The sequence below is a fragment of the Coptis chinensis genome, chromosome 2 (genome assembly GCF_015680905.1).
Source record: "Coptis chinensis isolate HL-2020 chromosome 2, ASM1568090v1, whole genome shotgun sequence".
Lineage (NCBI taxonomy): Eukaryota > Viridiplantae > Streptophyta > Magnoliopsida > Ranunculales > Ranunculaceae > Coptis > Coptis chinensis.
The window spans coordinates 71,504,401-71,522,752 of record NC_141457.1 but is presented as its reverse complement, the minus strand read 5'-3'; the positions used below and the strand labels follow the sequence as shown (position 1 = coordinate 71,522,752).

At 36.7% G+C, this 18,352-nt stretch overlaps 2 long non-coding RNA genes and 5 other non-coding genes across 7 annotated transcripts; 1 reads left to right on the top strand and 6 right to left on the bottom strand.

Moving 5' to 3' along the window:
- Window positions 1–1,283: 1,283 nt before the first annotated feature.
- Window positions 1,284–4,837, bottom strand: LOC147517588 (uncharacterized). The gene is made up of 2 exons (XR_015211495.1): window positions 1,703–4,837; window positions 1,284–1,552 (listed from the first exon to the last, which is right to left on the bottom strand). It is a non-coding gene; the product is annotated as an uncharacterized LOC147517588 (long non-coding RNA).
- LOC147517593 (small nucleolar RNA snoR145) lies at window positions 3,500–3,654 on the bottom strand. The gene has a single exon (XR_015214691.1). It is a non-coding gene; the product is annotated as a small nucleolar RNA snoR145 (small nucleolar RNA).
- Window positions 4,195–4,286, bottom strand: LOC147517592 (small nucleolar RNA SNORD70). Its single transcript, XR_015214663.1, has one exon. It is a non-coding gene; the product is annotated as a small nucleolar RNA SNORD70 (small nucleolar RNA).
- Window positions 4,338–4,412, bottom strand: LOC147517591 (small nucleolar RNA Z267). Its single transcript, XR_015214652.1, has one exon. It is a non-coding gene; the product is annotated as a small nucleolar RNA Z267 (small nucleolar RNA).
- Window positions 4,467–4,552, bottom strand: LOC147517590 (small nucleolar RNA R44/J54/Z268 family). Its single transcript, XR_015214680.1, has one exon. It is a non-coding gene; the product is annotated as a small nucleolar RNA R44/J54/Z268 family (small nucleolar RNA).
- LOC147517589 (small nucleolar RNA R44/J54/Z268 family) lies at window positions 4,607–4,700 on the bottom strand. The gene has a single exon (XR_015214679.1). It is a non-coding gene; the product is annotated as a small nucleolar RNA R44/J54/Z268 family (small nucleolar RNA).
- A 9,456-nt stretch (window positions 4,838–14,293) lies between the features above and the next one.
- Window positions 14,294–17,650, top strand: LOC147517587 (uncharacterized). Its single transcript, XR_015213902.1, has 2 exons — window positions 14,294–14,401; window positions 17,426–17,650. It is a non-coding gene; the product is annotated as an uncharacterized LOC147517587 (long non-coding RNA).
- The last annotated feature ends 702 nt before the right edge of the window (window positions 17,651–18,352 follow it).

The following is an 18,352-nucleotide window of genomic DNA, read 5'->3' as shown; positions in this document are numbered from 1 at the left end:
GGCTACCCTGGAGTTTCCATATGGCAATTCATGCCACCTGCAGCAGTTGATACCTCACAAGATCATGTTCTTTGCCCTCCGGTTGCTTAAAATGGCATTCTTCAACAATTCAGTATGGATTTTCTGTTTTGGTTAGTGATCATTTATTGTTATCTGTGACTGTTAATTGTTGACCATGTTAATTGTTTAAAGTCAAAGACTTGATTAGTGGATGATGACTGCTATTAAAAATGGTTGAACTCCTATTTTAGTTTTTGGGTTTATGTGGATCATTTGTAAATGCTAATAAGAAGATTTTGAGTTCAGTTATTGGGTATTTTGACATCTTTTGGAATTTTTCAGCAAAAATGGACATCTTTTGGAACCATCTGCAACTAATTTGTTACTAAGTGGTTTTGGAGTAGGCGAGTAGTCTGATACTCAGATGTGTTGCTCCCTTTCTATCTCTGTTTTAGGAGCATCTTCATTTGCATATTTTGGCATAGAGCAGTCTGACATATGTCCTACAGTCACAAAGTTTCCGTATAAACTTCACTTCACAAACATCAAAGAAATGTCTTTATTCCCATATGAGCATTATTTTGCTTCACATAACCTTTTGCTACTTGGTACATAACCTTTTGTTGTTTGTGATGACTTGGTACATAGTTCATAAACAATGGAGATCAAGTAATAATGGCAGTGAATGCATATGCATTTGAATTTGCTAAACCGGAATACGTAAACCTTCTTTTACAGTCTTCTGTTGTCTCACGTCAAAGCCTTTAAAAACATGATTTTATAAGATTGCAAAGAGCATCTAAGTCCAGACTCCAAACAACGAGAATCAAACAGAATGTAAACGTATTATGAAACACCTAAACCAAAACATTTTATTCGAAAAGCAATTGCACCTTATATGTTTGGAACTGATTACTCAAGTCACCTCCGCTTATTCTTTTTTTTCTTTCGATAATCAAGTTACCAGGTGATGTTTTGGTGTAAATATGTATATGGGCATGCAAAGGTACTAGGTAGCGTTCACTGAAGGCGTGGCGAGTTGTTCAGTGCCGTACGGCACAGGCAAACCCTAGTCTCAAATAAGCGTTAACATAACTATATAAAGTACAAACTGAGAGTAGCTCGCGAGTTCGAGTTCGAGCTCGAGTTCGAGTTTTAAAATGTGCTCAAACTCAACAACTCATATTATTGAAAGAATGAGTTTGAGTCGAGCCTTCAACAAGTCAAGCTCGAATTACCCACAGACAACCCGACTCGATGACCAGCCCCAGATAAAAGTCCACTTTCCAATTTTTTTTGTTATGCCCTAGATAAAATACAGTGGAAAAACCTGTTTACTAACAAAACTTGGCCCTAGATGAAATTATCAAACGTTTGGCACAATGGCAATACTTGGTTCTACTTCTATCACAAGCAGCATAGAAATTTACATCACTTTTTTATTTAGTGATTAGTTCAAATGACATGTAATTTCAACACTCTGCAGCTTAGCCATATAGTCCACCTGGCTTAACAGATTTTGTACCCAATACGCACTCAACTAATAAGCACTCTGCAAGATAATGTGCAGACAATTCAGCAAATAGCCACCAGAACAATTGAATCACAATAAAAAAACACTAACTGCTCAGAGATCCACAGCCAGTTTACAGAAACAAGGAGACCAACAGAATAAAATATTCAAAGAGATCCAAGAACTCACATACAAATATGCAATGCAACGGGCCATGGAAACTTCGAATATGGGCACCACTTAAAAATTGGCAGAGCATTGGCCACAAAGAGCACAACTAGTCTTGAAAGAGAGGCACAAGAGAGGGACTTGAAAACCGTTGGTGCCATACAAGAATCTTAGGAACCAGTGGTCAAGACGACCAACATCTCTCAAAAGGTTCCCCCATCCAACTTTAAAAGACACATTTCTCTGAGTCAGTTTAATTTCAAAATTAAGAAAACAAGTCCAAATAAAACTATCAAAGTAGAACCGCCTACAACTACAACAAAGGGAAGTCCATTCCCTAATATACCCGGATCAGGGTTTTCCAGTCAAGCAACAAAAAGGTGTCCTACTGTCATCCCTCCCCAAGTTCCATGATCCAACTGGATTAGGGTGACAAGTCAAGGAACAAAAGGTGTCTTATTGTCATCCGTCCCACAAGTGCATTCCCTGATAAAATTGGATTACGATTTTCCAAACTAGGAACAAAATGTTGGTGTCCTACTGTCATCTCTCCCACAAAAGCAATCCCTGCTCTAGGGATGCCTCAAAATGTCTGGAAGTTGAATCTCCACTACACTTTGGTTCCGACAATTTTAGGTCAACTAGAAGCATCTTACAGAGTGTAATAAAATAAATAAAAGATCCAATGGCAGTAAAACAAGATATACCCATTTTTTTCACTGAACTCCATTTAAAACCATCGGCACTAGAATTTTGAGAAGCAACCCCAAATAATATTATGCAATCAATCAGCAAGGTCTCAAATCAAAATCAATTACAAAATAAATAATTTCAAGAGAACAGAAGCAAACAAACCATTTCAAATAAGCAGGTGGCACCATCAACTAACCAAAGCACCGAAAATAAGTGAACATTATTAAATACAATCAAATCAAAATGCATATAAAATCTTGAAGGAAAAATAGTCCGACTGAAAACTACTTCAAAAGGCTACAACAACTTTGAAAATTTTCAAAAAAGGAGAAAAACAAAATACATTATAAGTATCTTTCCCAAAAACACCCAAATTTTTTTAGAAAACCATGAAAGGTAAATACAGTGAGCCACTTCAAAAATGTGGATTTACTTTGTTAAATCATCAAAGAGAAAATAAAACCAGATATATATAAAGGGAAACTTGTATATAAAAGCCTTCATTTTAGGATGTAGAACTGTTGATTACATAGATGTCTTCTGGAGCCCAACATTTGTTAGGCTTCAACAAAAAACACCATTCAAATTTCCGTTCTTATAGCAATCATCAGGCCCCCACAAACTACTACAGGAAGATCAATTTCATAAATTATAACTAACAAAACATTCAAAAAACATAGATAAAGTTCTTATAACAGATCATATGTAACCCACGCCAAAGAGAAAATAAACAGCCCAGCGGCATGGTAAGAAAACCTAAAAACTCGTAAAAAATTTAGATAACCCAAAATTCCAAATACAAAATTTTAAATACATAAAAATTTGTATAGTGGTGCTTATCCAAAACATCAAGGACATCAACTCAAAGAAACGGGCAAACCAAAAGGTAAGTCATACATATGCCAAAACACAAGAATCTGTTATCAAGGGCCATAGGAATAAAGAATTAATTGACACTATTAATTCTTTTTCTCAAAAATAAAAATGGTAACCTAATCCACAGCAAGTGATTGGTGGGATACAAACCCAGGCATGAAAAACTATAACCCAAAAGGAAAGGTCGTCAAGCAGTAAACAGTAAAAGTAATAACACAGACAACATAACATACATAGTAACTTCTCAAATGATATATAGCTGATTATTAAAGATGCCCCAAAAATAATAACAATTTTGGACACCATACGAAACAGCCAATACTATCTTAGTCTATGAAGGTATGATTTGTTGTTAGAGAGGACTCAATTATAGAGGTCCTACCTCTCTGCTGGGACCTTCACTAAGAAACCACTAAATTAAGAGTTGTCATCACATTTTAGAACGAAAAACACCAAACTGACATAGCCAAGACAAATAAACACACTCAAAAGCTCACATTCCATCACATACATATATCCAATAGCAAAAGGCCAATCCCCAGGGTTTGTTATTCCTCTCCTCATATCCTGGTTTCCTAAGGAATAGAACGATCGTGACCAATGCATAATGACTTAAATGTTATGATCAATTGAGAAAAATCTAACAAAGAATATATATATTGACAGTATATGCATTCCAAGTCAGACATTGGAAGACATTTTTCCAGTGAGTAAATGACCAAACCAATCCACCTTCCCCCCTTAATTGAACCAAAAATGTTCTCAAAAGGCCAGGTATTTTTTAAATGTATTATTATAAGGAATATCACCAAAACCTAGCCAACGCCCAAAAGTTACAACACAATTTCCATTAGAAACACAAAATTTTCAAACATATAGAACCCAATATGTTTTAAATATGGTTACCGAAATCAATAAGAAGCAAAATTGTAAAAATACTTCAGTATATGTATGCCTCAGTGGTAGTGACAATTACATAATCATCATCATTTATTCTGATAATACGTGCAATTGATGCATCATTGGCATACATACACATCAGTAACAAAGTCATTAGTCCATAAAACATAAAGGATTAGAAACTGCAAATGTGCCTCAGATTAAATTTGTTTCATTATAAAAAAAAAATTCAAAGTATATTTAAACCCATCACTGGCACTTGAGGAATGTTAAGCTTCAAAAAAAAAAATCATAACAGATAATATGTAAAACAAACAATGCATCAGAGAGATTCCCAAAGACCGAGTCAACATTCTCCAAAAGGAGTGCTGATGTCCCTGTCTTTTTATCATCACTTGCAATCTTTTAAAGAAAAAAAAAAAAAAAAAAAATCTATATATGCAGATTTATAAGAGTAATGCATCAGAGAGATTCCCATTTAGACTGTGTCATCACTCTCAAATAATATAAAGAGTCTGATGTCCCTGTCTAGTTTTTTATCACTTGCATTGGTAAATCACTAAAACAGTCTAACCTGAACATAAACCCAATATATAGATCTACATACAACTGAGAGTGGCGAATAGGGTTTTTGCGATGTGGTTATATAGAGAGGGTGGACAGCGGCAAAGGTTCGATCTGCTCCAATTTAGGGCATAATAATAAGTGGACCAAGGCTCAAATATTTATTGAGTTAAACACTTAAACCTAGTGGGTTATGGTTTATGGGCTATGGGCCTGAAGAGAATCGGGTCCAGGAGACCTAGACCTTTACATGTAATCCATTTCCCTGTTGTGTTGTAAGAGCACGGGGAAATAGCAACTTGTTACTTTTATGAGCCTAAAACAATGCCCAATGCAAGGGTGACAATGAGAATAATTTTTCACTGAGTAACAATGAGGAGATAGCTATTGAGTTATGAATTTTGAATAGGATGTTTCTTTCCGTCCAGATTACAAAACTCACCAAACGGAATAAAACATCTCGTCTTGATATATATATTTTTTCTCCGAATGGAATAAAACATCCCGTCCGGAGTCCTAATAGCTAGTTTATATCTAGCAATGGTCAGAAAGTCAGAACGGTCAAAATTAAACTTTGAAATATTGGTTATGGAGATGTCTCAACTGCGAGGTCTAGCCAATGGTAAAGGTACGCCAAGATCGGTTGGCCCCAGCCATAATCCCATAACCTCTTTACGTCTAAAACAACGCCCATCCACCCTATACGTAAGAAACTATTAGAGTTTCCAAATAATACCGCAATAACAAAGTAAAAGAGGAAGGCGTGCACATATTATTCGATCGACTCAACGCCAATGTGATAGTCCCTCGGCTTCTTCTTTAGCATATTTAAGTATCTCGAAGTAAACCAACTCGTATTTATACCTTATCCCTTAAAGTGCTCGATCAGCCGATAATCTAAAGAACACGTCTTCCTCATCATCTTATACAATGTCAAAACCTTCAAAGAAACTCATTGCAATAGTAAAAGTCTCTAAATTTTTATTAGAAGGAACGACATCTTCATAATCAATAGGGATACCCGTGAGCATGATGAAATCAAATGGGTAATCCCAAGCTCATTCCATAGGAAATAGAATGTGTGGATAAATTGCCACCACCGCTCAACTATCCCAAGCAACAATGCTTGATCATTTTCCCCCAAATTTGAATATAACAAGTTCCCAAATGGCGTGGCGGCTATAATGTTAGTAATTGTGACAAAGTTAGGGTATGTCTTTGATCTCAAACAACGCCACCATGACATTGCATTTGAAAGTGCCCAACGCATTTTTCATAGGTGTATTGTCTGCATTCATTTACACGCAATACAACAAACTATTCAACACAATATAATTTCAACTCAAATTTTTTTAACGCAATACAACAAATTCAAACTAATTATTATACATAACATCAAACTTGATATAAACTAATAAAAAATAAAAATAAAAATAAAAAAATTCTAAAACTTACTTGAGACGCCACCACTCTATTTGCTACGTGTTAGACGAATGTTGACGCTAATGGTGGGTGTTGGTCGACTTCACAACACGGTGGAAAGTTAAAGCCAAACTCAATTTCATCATCCTCATCTACATCCACATTTCGAGTCATTGACAGCGATCCTTTTTGCCATTTTTTTTTTTTTTTGTAATTTTGTGTTTTCCAAACCATCTACTATGCTGTTGATGTGGTGAGACAGGTGGGGAATCATTGGGGGATTGGGTTGGGAAGTCATTAGGTGCAAGGTTTAATTGAATAAATTGCAACAAAATCATAATGGAGACGGAGAAGATGAAGTAAACTCGTATGTTTCGAGTATGTTAAATTAGACTGATAGGATGGGATGTTTCATATATTCCATATAGTTATAAAATGCCAGACGGGATGTTTCATTCCAACTCGGTGTAAAATTCATTTAGATGGAATGAAGCATTCCGTCCGAAGCTTTAAAGTCACCTCTGCATTGGGCAACCCCAAGTAGTTTTTCACCAGCAATTAAGGTAGCTATGAGGGGAAATAGTCATATGTGGAGGTAACAAGTTGTTGCTTGCATTAGGGATGCTCTAATGGGTTGTGTCATGTATGACTTACCACGTAGGCGGGTCATATCCGATTACAACCCAAAAGCCCAACAACAAAAACCCCCAACCCTAATGATAAAAGTTGGGTTTTGGTTACTTTTGCGCATTTTGTCTGGAATCTACCATTAGTCGTATTTTAATGTTTATATATATTTCTTTCAACAACCATAAAATCACCGTATCTCAATGTCTTATAAATGCGAAGTTCATTTGTTTTAAGAGGTGCATTTCTCTTAGGCTATGTCCAATGGTGTGCCATCCCACCAAATATGACGAAAATTGTAATCCACCATTCCACCAAATATGCCGAAAACTATAATCTAATGATGCGTCAAAATGCGAACCCGCTAACTATATCCACTATTCTATTGTGATTTGGTGTTTTTGCACACCAAACCATTGGACTCAGCCTTACAACCTCCAACTCTCTTCTTTTACAACCCAAAGTAACGTGTCTTATGAATCGGTCAACATGTCTTCTGCCATCAAACTCAATTAACTCATCCGATGACACCACAAGAATATTCTCTAGAGGGGGCACCACATTTATTGAAGCTCAATCCCAGTCCTACAACGATGAACGTCTCTTCGATATCTCGCCATAAGTTGACATTTCAAGGATTGAAGATATATGTCGGCATTTTCTATTTGATATGCCGAATAACCCATGCAAGTTTTACACTGAAAACATAAATTGTTGTTTGTCCCACATAGGCTAGATACTTGGATTCACCGTACCGTTTTTAATTTGCTATAAATAATAGAGATAGAGGGCATTGTGGGTTCTAAGGCGGAGGACAGGAATACCGAACCGAGTCCAGTGAGGTCATAGACCGAGGCAGTTTCAGGTACTAATTTCCCGGGCGATGCCTTCCCTAGACAATGTAAAATTTGAGGCTATTCCACAATAAATGTACCGAGTACAACCTAGTTTAATTTCCATATAGTCGGGGATCCTTGGGAGGTTGTAGTTGTCTTCATCTGTCACCAGTTTAAGAGTGTGAGAGAAATAAATGCTTATAGTGTATCCAAGTCCAGAAAGAAATGCTTACACGTAGCAGGTATGATACGTGCTACCTCTTCTCTACTCCATTAGCTAATCCTAATCGGACCCTTGGCAGAAATGCTGCAATGACATTGGCGACATACTGAATATATTTTATTCCATGGCCCTAAGTCATAACAACTCAGATATTTGGGAGGGCTATGTATATATACTATTTCTAAACGCTTAAATTGTTTCATAATTTTTATTTTGTTTCTCCCTTTTTTGCATAAATGTTACCATGATAAGTAAGAACAAGCTCAAAGTGGTTACAATCTTCTAGTTGATCAAATGGGGACAAAGAATGAAAAACAAAAATTTAAGAAATTTAAGACAACAGTAAATATAATAGAAGCCACAAATATCAAACTAACACAAGTTTTGGTTTGCATGCTATAATCATCTCCTACTCTGAATAGTATTTGTAGTCCAAAAAGATGCACCATAGATCACAACATTCCCATAGCCTTTAAAAATCAAGCGATAGTCATTGGGACCGCGTGCACTCCCAGTACTCCACACAACATCTGTACCAGATAAAATCACAAGGTTGCCATTGTTCTGTAAGGTAGCTATAACACCCCTATTTTTATTCTCCTTTTTAATTATATATATATAAAGTTAAATAATAGTAATAATAATAATATTAATATTAATATTAATAATATTAATAATAGATAAAAATAAAAAGGATAATGATTAGAAAGAGATAAGGTAAAGAGGATAAACCCCATTCCCTATTTTAAGGGGTTTTTGAAAAAAAGGTGTTTACACGGAGAGTTTTAAATAGGGAGAGAGAGAGAGAGAGAGAGAGAGAGAGAGAGAGAGAGAGAGAGAGAGAGAGAGAGAGAGAGAGAGAGAGAGAGAGAGAGAGAGAGAGAGAGAGAGAGAGAGAGAGAGAGAGAGAGAGAGAGAGAGAGAGTTTTACATAGAGTGGAAAAAGGAGAGAATGGTGAAGATTATTGTGATTGTTTTTCTGACGATTGTTACGTGACATTTTTCGTTCTCAAGTTTATATTCATTCACGTCCCTCGTAAACACAATCGAGGTGAGTAGATATTTTTTTTTTATCTTTCATTGAACCTAGATTTTTACTTTTGTGTAAAAACGGTCAAATATATATAAGGTTTCTGCTCATTATTCTTCTACTCATTTCTGCCCTATATGCTGTCGAATTTGAATACATACTGCTGATCAGTATGGTCGAATATATGGTTTAGCTACTGTCCCTAATACAATTTTCGAATTGTTATAAATTGTTAATGGAGATATACTGCCCCAAAATTTTTATATTATATGAATTTTGCAAGTTATTATATTGTCTTTAGTTGTGTGAACCAAATTGTTTGGATGATCAAATGGGTTGTTGATTTATTTCGGTTGGTGATTAGTTATTGTATTTGGAATCTTTAGTAATGATCCTATTGTTTGAGACGGTGTTTGTTTTGTAATGAAAATATTATAATGAATGAGAACTCTTGAGTGTTAAAATCCGGTGTAAAAGTGTTCAGTGAAAATTTAATGTGTCGCCCACATCTTTAGATCTCTCCACGCCTCTTTGATGAAAATAAATGTTTATGACTAATGATGTCATGTGAAAAGCTGCCTTAGAGAGGAACTAACGCATTCACCTTGCGGGTGGGCTGCATTCCTTGAGTGTACGGAAATGTAGGTCTAGATTCCTTGAATGTGGCGGGAATGACCTAAGGTATTCATTGAATGTGCCATGAATGACATGTTAGTGTTATGATGGGTATTCTTTGAATGTGGTGGGAATGACCCAAGGTATTCATTGAATGTGCCATGAATGACCTATTAGTGTTATGATGGGTATTCCTTGAATATGGCAGGAATGACCCAAGGTATTCATTGAATATGTCATGAATGACCTGATATTTTGTTATGCCCAAAAGAGGCTTTGTGTATGTGTATGGAAAGCCTATAGATGGCTGTGACTCACAAGTTACGAGTTTACAAGATAAAAATATGTTTCCTAGAGGCGATATCCCCGCTTGGGACATATGTCTTATAGTGGTACTCGGTGTGAGTGAGGCACACAGATATGTGTGATTTGACAAATGTGTGAAGTGCAAATCGTGGAGTAGGAACTAAAGGTTGAGCTATGCCTTTTAATAAATGAGTCAACGAGATAATTAATAAGCAAAGTATAATATTGATTTTACGTGTGCTGGAGTTATTGCATATGATGTATATGATTTCTTATGAGAAATGTTTATGTGGTTTGTGTGAGTTGATACTCACGAGGGATGAATGTACTCCCTGGTTGTGAATTTTTCCTTGTTCTCATAAGTATACGAGTGATATTACAGTAAAATATTGATTTTACGTGTGACTGAGTTATTACATATATATGAATATTGATGTATTATGATGTACATGATTTTTTACAAGGAAATACATATGTGGTTTGTGTGAATTGATACTCATGAGGGATGAATGTACTCCCTAGTTGTGATATATTTTCTCGACCTTATAAGTAGATGAGTGGTTTTTAAGAAAAATATTGGTTTTAAGTATGAGCGAGTTGTTGGATATGATTGGTGATATATTATGATATGATGCATATAATTTCTTACGAAGGAATGTGAATATGGTTAGTGTGATATGATGGATATGGTGGTGTGATATAAATGTTAGTTAATATTGGTGATATATTATGATATGATGGATATGGTGGTGTGATATAAATGTTAATTAATATTGGTGATATATTATGATATAATGGATATGATGATGTGACATAATGTTAATATTGGCGATATATTATGCCAGATTATATGTACCCATGATGGTTGCAGTGAGAATGAAATAGATGTATACTACAAATGATTACGTTTGGGAAATCAAACTTTGTTTTTGCAGGAGGGTAGGACTTATTAACTTTTTATGCAGAGACGTTGTCCTACACTCAGACGACATGCTGGCTTAAAGGTAAAGTGTATCAAACTCATATTTAAATAAGTTATCATATATGTATGTAATAAGTGGAATGTAAGTGGAAATTATATTGTGATTTTTTTGGAAAGTGAGAATGATGAATATTGTTATATGAGGTTTTTGGAATTGTATATTGGGGGTGAAATATTACTTGGGAAGAAACTGCATGCCGTTTTGAGAATACGGGACTAAATTGTCTTCTAAGTTGAAATGATTGTAATAATATATTTTTTGATTTGAAAGATTAAACATACTGCTATACTATTTTATATTTTTTGTCTTGCTCATACCAGCAAATTCAATTTGCTGACCCATGTTTGCTTTGTTTTGCAACGTGGGTGTGTTCTTGGAAACATAAATGATGGAGTGCAGTGGATGAGGACACGTGATTTAGATTTGCTCTTGGAGTCTTCTGGCTTAAGTTTTTCTGAAGTGTACGGTTTTGTTTTGAGACAAATGTAATAGAATCGGGTAGTTTCTTTGTAGTTTAATAATGTGATTGAAGGATTGTTCCTTTTGGTTTTAAATTTGATCTCAGATTTTTAATATCGTGGTTGATAATATGTTATTAGGGTTTCGTTTCGCCCTGGGTTTTCAGATGATTGAATAAGGTGGCGATTGAGATATTTATATCTTGAAAAAAAAATTCCTATTTTAATTTTCTGGAAATTTGGGGTGTGACAGTAGCCCAACATGATGTGCCCCCTTCCATTAGTTGTAGAATTCTAGAGCGTCCTATTTTGGTTGATGCACAAGACAAGGTTACAATCTGATTGCATTATGAACCTGTAAGGACCATTCTCAATGAATTCATTAGAGTTCAATATATGTTGCACCACTGAGGAGAACGTCTTTGGAAACTGCACTATTGATGGACAGGAAAGCAAGAAGCAAAATAGATGATAATATGTTGAACATACGTACTATAATTATATGTTGATCGATGAGTGAAGATTATTTATGTATTAGATTCACTATTGGAAGAAGATCATATCGAAGGATGTTGTGAATTGTAACGTGCATGGTGTTCTACTTATAGGACTCTTAAGAGGTGTGGACAATATTCTGACTTTGAAACTGTCACAAGAATTATAATTGACCGTGTCTTTGTTGCTAAGTTGATAGTATTTTTCAATAAGTTGATGGGAAATTTCACCATTAACCAAAAAAAAAGGTTGATGGGAAATGTCTTGGCCTTCTGTTTTAACTATCAACTCCGCTTGTAAGAATTAAAGGATGAAGCTCAAAGCCCAGCCCAGAACCAGTTCCAGCCCCATCAGGATAGGTCAGGTAGTCAGGCAAGGAGCTTGGCCTCCAAAGGAAGTTTATGTGAATTTAACTGATATTGTTAACGTATTATAATTTCCAAGTTTTTTTTTCGCTAAATGGGTAATTATATTAATAGCAAAAGAAAAAAAAACATTTGTATCAGTTGAGTGTCTTGTGTAGACATCTCCAAATTTACATTTGGATTGAATCTCACTAGGTTACTACATGGATATGTAGTACATCTGGTGCTGATTCTCTATATGATGCATGAAAGGTGGTTTATCATCCCACCATTGCTTGGCACGCCCTTTGTTAAATTGGCTCCAAATCTGGTGCAAGCATTTGTAGCTAAGTTAGTTTCCCTCCACGAGCACGTGAGGTTTAATGATAAACACCCAAAACTGTAATATTAAACCATAGAGACATAGCATTTTGGTTAATTATGTATTTAATAATCATGAAATAATTATATTTTCGTACATTTTAAGGTTTTCGCAGTTAATGTGAATATGATGATAAAACCTGCATCAAAGCACGGGAATACTGTGCATGCTTGAAGTCTTCCCACTCAGCCTCAGTGAAGCCCAACAAAACCTGACTAAAGCCGAAGATTCCAACGGGACAGAACCAATGCAGAACAGGATCACGTGCAAAGAAGCAACAAACTTCTGAAGCTTATATCTTTCAAACCTGGACTCCGATTTCGGCAAGTGAACTGCCAGAACGACCAGGGCGACAAGTTATTCGCAAAGACAAGAAGTTGTAAAAACGCCAACATCCCGACCCGCCACTGGACACAACACGTGGACCCACTCTATGGGTCCACAAGAAGTGATGAGTCATCATGTATGGATAAATGGCAAGTTATGGACACTTTTGTGACACCTTGTAAGAAAAGACAAGACAAAACAATAAATGCTTGACTAGACTTGTAGGTAGGAAAGGTGTGCTAACTTTTGGCATGGTTTGGTGGAAAAAGACAAGCTTGTAATAAAAGGTGAGAAGGCTTCACGTGAGAGGAAGGGGATATATTTTTTGGGATGGAGAAAGGGGCATTCATTCTTGCATTCCATTTTTGCTATTTACATTTCATGCATGGTATTTTCTTCTATTTGAAGCTTTTGTATTAGGTTAATACAAGAAGTCTTGAACTTCTAATAAGATCTGTTTTCTTCAAGTTAAATTTACAGTTCTTACTTTGCTTCTTCTTACTTTTTCATTTCATACATCAAAGACATCAAATCCATCCAAGGATCATGAGCTAAAACCCTCATAAGGGGAGGGCTAATGATGCTCATGTGAGGATTAGGCTGCATTTTAGTAGTCCAAAATCACTACTTAGGAAAATAGGTTTTGATTATACATTCGGTCCCAAAATGACTGAGTTTGATCAAGTTTGGAGTGCTGATACTCCAGATCAATCTCGTGCGAGACCCAGTTAACACTTGGTCAAGTCTCATGCGAGATCCTATGCTAGTTGTTAGCCCTCTAGTTTTTCCAGCTGGTGTATAATTAAACCAAGAGTTGAAGTGATATTCCAGAGATGGAATGTTAATTCAACTCCTCATGCTAGTGAGATGAACTCAAAGATGAGTACATCTTACTAGGGATCAATACTCGACGCCGTTTCGGGTTTGTCTATAAACTAGAGACGGATTAGAGATGTAGTGATAAGGTGCTTTAAAAGTTTGTAACTGATCTTGCATGATTATGATTAACCCTCTTCATGTATATCTCTCTCTCTCTCTAGTTTACTAAGAAATTAATCTTTGTAGTTCTACGTTAACTTGCATTCCAAGTTTTAATTGAGAATATTTTTAGCGACATAAGAAATAACCTAAAATCCTACTCACTAATTCCCTTGAAGTTGTAAATTCAATTGTGAACTTTGCCTAGTCTTAAGGTTTGGACGATCCCTTACTTGATCTATGCTACCAACCCACGTGAGTAAGGTAACTTGACTAGTCGAACGTTTTATAGACTTTGGATTCAAAAATAACAAGCCTAAAAAGTCTGATTATCAAATGGCGTCGCTGCACGCCTAAGGACTCCAGACACTTAATGTAACGCCCGTATTTTTAAAAGACATATTTAATTATTTATTAATTAATTTAATTAATTATTTTCAAAATTCGTCGGACCGGACTCGGGATACGTGGGCCTGGTTTTTGGGCCCGAGTCTGTGTTGGGCTTGGGTTTCGGACCCAAGTATATAAACACTTTTTCTAGAAAATAGGGTTCATAAAATAATAAAATATTAAAAATGGAGGCAGAGATGAAAGCTGGATTTCTGGAGGGTGGAGCGCGACGGTTCGGACGACGAGGGATTCGTAGGAGCTGTTCAGACAGGTGAGTAGCTATTTTGCTATTTCACCGAACTTATGGTTTTTCGTGTTGATCTTTGTTCATTTTTGTTGTATTGGACTTCGTGCTATTCTCGCTTTATTAAATTTTATTTAAATTTCGGATTTGTAATTAAACCGTAATATCTTGTGATCTTGTCTTTGTTGAATCGTGGAACTCTGTTCAAACTTTGAACAAAGCGTCAATGGCGTCGTCCTCACGTAAAAGCGTCAACATAGTTTTAAATCTTTGTTTTGTGTGGGGTGTCGATACATTTGAGAGAACTGGCCGAAGCTTCGACATGGCATGAAGCGCCAATGGTGGCAAATGAAAACCCCGGATTCGCTTTTGGTTTTTTTGTTTTGCTTTAGTTGGATTTTGGTTGTTGTATTCTTGTTGTGGGATGGAATGGAATACCGTGGTCGGGTATGTATTGGGAGCTCGGGGGAAGAGGCGTTAATGGCGTTAACGCCATTCTTGGATTGAAGAACTTGGGGTTTATCGTTTTTAAAATCGTTTGAACCGCTTTTGTTTGGATTTGATGTTTGTTTGATGTTGGAATGTGAGTGAGGGCTGTTGTGTGGGCTGTGGGAAGCCATTAATGGCGGTCAGAAGCTTTTAGATCTAGATTTGGGAGCGATCTCAACTGTGGAGGAAAGGGAGTGGTGTGGGTATTAAAGTTGTTTGGTTTTTTACGAGGGTCAAAACCGTGGGGTTGAAATGGGCGGTCGGTTAGAGCTTGGTGGTGGCCGGATTTGGTGGTGTTGGATCTGCTGGAGGAAGGAGATGACCGGCTGGGCTTGGGCCTGGGTCGGTCTCTCTTGGGCTTAGCTTGTTTAGATGGCTGTTGGGCCAGGCCGAAATGTTTAAGTTTTTGGGCCCGGTTTGTTTTAATTGGTTGGGCGGATTATATTTTTAGAGGTTGGGCCGATTATGTTCTAAAGTATTGGGCCAGTTCATTTCTATTTTTGTTTGGGCCCTTTTCCTATTAGTTGATAACTTGTTATGGGCCAGTTCTAATTTTTGTAATTGTGGGCCGGTTTTCTCTTATTTTTGGACCGAACCACTTAACTGTTTTGGGCCCGTTTCTAATATTGCTTGGGACCAGTCCATTGGACTTAAAATAGATCTACATGGGTCTTCCGACTTTTTAGACTTCGGGTTTTAAGGTTTGGGCTTGTCGGTTAGGTCCGAACTATGCCCCTAGCCTATGAGCCCACGAGCCATGTACCTTTTGACCTTAGCCATGAACCATGGCTATGACCCTAGACTTGTCGAACACGAAAACGGTTTGACTTTGACCAGGGACATGTTGACTTTGACGGGACCGTTGACTTTGACCACGGCGGTTTGACTTTGACAAGGACACGTTGACTTTGACCGGGGACCGGTTGACTTTGACCGGAGACGGTTTGACTTTGACCGGGACTTGACTTTGACCGAGACGGTTTGACTTTGACCGGGACATGTGGACTTTGACTTTTGACCGGGACATGTGGACTTTGACCTTGACCATGGCGTGTCGACCGTTGACCATTGACGGTTGACTTTTGACCGATTGACTTTTCAGGTTTTTTCACATATTTGATCATATGGATATATATAGTAAGAAAATATTGTTGATATTATATAACTTGGTTGGTCATTATCTAATTAAGATTTGCATTAGTGAGTAGTGTGTAAAGTATATAAATATTGGGCTTTGATTGTAGACTTTTGATCGCCTAATTGTCTCTACGTTTTATGTTGTATATTGTATGGACAAGCCATAAAATAAAATGGTACGGAAACCATGATAATTGGTTAGTCACCGTCTAAGAAAAGATTTGATGATGATGTTGTGTATTTTTGACACGCGACGATATTGAGATGTTAGGAGACATTATATTCCTAATACGTTATAATAAATAATGTATGCGATCACGTGGGAAGCATTGTGACATGACATGATATAATACGTTATAATATATTGATGCAATATCTTGGAGAAATGTATATACACTCCATTATTTTATATGTGAGATGCTAGTATAGCATCGGTGAATATTTGCCGCGGGAGTGTGGCGTTGTGCAATAATATATTGGCCCGTGAAAGAATGAAAGTGACTATGAGATATAATTGAGATATTTCTAGATATTATGGCTTAGTGCAATAAGGTAATTGACCCCGCGATATATAGTAGAAATGTTTATGAGTCATTAATGTATGACACTGAATAAATTACATAACGAAAATCCTAGAACGACTACCACAACTCATGTGATTGGCCTTTCCGGCGTTTGAGTTAATCTGAATGGTTAGCCAGGCGACCGGGCGCTTCGGTTAAAATTTGAATGGCCTTCGGCGCCCTCCCGGCGTAGCCGAATAATAGTGGCTTGATTATTCCGTTCGCAAAATAGAACGATGATGCATAAATATTTTATGCCGAATAGTGGCGGTGCTTACATAGATTTGGCTTCCGTGTGAGGATTTACGGTGTCGCGGCATCCATTTCAGTGGTGGTTACGCACCTGAGTGGCTTATTATGTAAAGGGAGGCATGTGGATGTACATGTTCGGCGTTGGGTAGCGATTGTGGTAGCCAGGGAAACTAGGTAAGACATAGATACGACATGATTTTAGGGACACACAAAGAAAGCCTGAAATAATCTAATTATGGTAATATGTTAGTTAATGATGTATCTTTGGATAGATGATTGTATATGCTTGGCTGGTTATAGTTTAGTTAGAACCTAAGGCGCCTCGATGGAGGAACTACATGCCTTATTTATTATGAGTATAGGTTGTTGTGTGGTTAGTGGGAAGTTAAAGCTACCGATTGGAGGAACTACCGCCTTAGTTATTGAACTTAAGGATGTTGTATTAGTCGTTAAAAGTTAAAGCCTCGATGGAGGAACTAAGCTGCCGTATGGATTGTGTATGTATATGTATAATTATATGTTGTATTTTAGGGCTACTCACACCAGCATTTTATAATGCTGACCCGATTTGCATGTTTGCTTATCGGGTGTGTTCATTCAATGAACATAGTTGATAAGTTTTGACAGGTTTAGTGATGAAGAAGATTGGTTGCTGCTTGTGGTTTGCGTTAGCATTGCATCTCAGGTTGTGTTTTGTTTTCCCTTGAGGTGATATAGATTTTCAGTTGAGATAATATTATTTGCATTTTCATTTGTAAATTGTTTTATAATGAAGAGGACTTTGTTTAAGTTAAAAATTTTATTGGTTTTAATTATCCGCATATTTTAAACTGTTTATGGGCTTTTGGAAGTGGAGAGTGCGTCACACCTCGGAGATCGAAGAGTCGGGGACAAATAATGTTTTTCCAAATTCTGTCGAAATTCGGGGTGTGACACTTAATATAACAACTGGATTACATCACTGGGGAACCCCCTCCCCCCTTCCTACCCTCTTCTCTTTTTGATTTTTCATTTATTTTGCAATTCTACCATTTCCCTTAACTGCTCGTAACGATTTTTATTTTTCTGCTTACAGTTAGTTACCTGTGAACTAGATCGGAAGTATCATCCTTAGGACTTTCTAAGAACGTTGTAAGAAGTTGAAGTACTGTATTTATCTCATAGTCTCGGACGAGACTTTCAAGGGTTATGCGTGAGACTGCCCTGGAGTATCAGCCCTCCATTTTTCAGGCCCAAGTCACTTCTCTTCTCAGTGTTGTTTTGGACTTTCTAGACCTGTTTAGCTAACTTCCAGTACGTGCACGAGTTCAACTCATTTCAGGAGTTAATTCGGTCGCTTAATTCTAATAGGTGGAGTTGCGGAAATTGTTTTGTTGATTGTTATAACCTGTTTTACATTGCGTATTTGTATGTTGGCATAAAAACTCTTTACATGTATAGAATTTTTCCAGAGTATGTGTGGTTCATCATTGCATATTGACATTAATATGGTTAATATAATTCGAATATATTTGGATGTCTGCATGATTTCAACCTG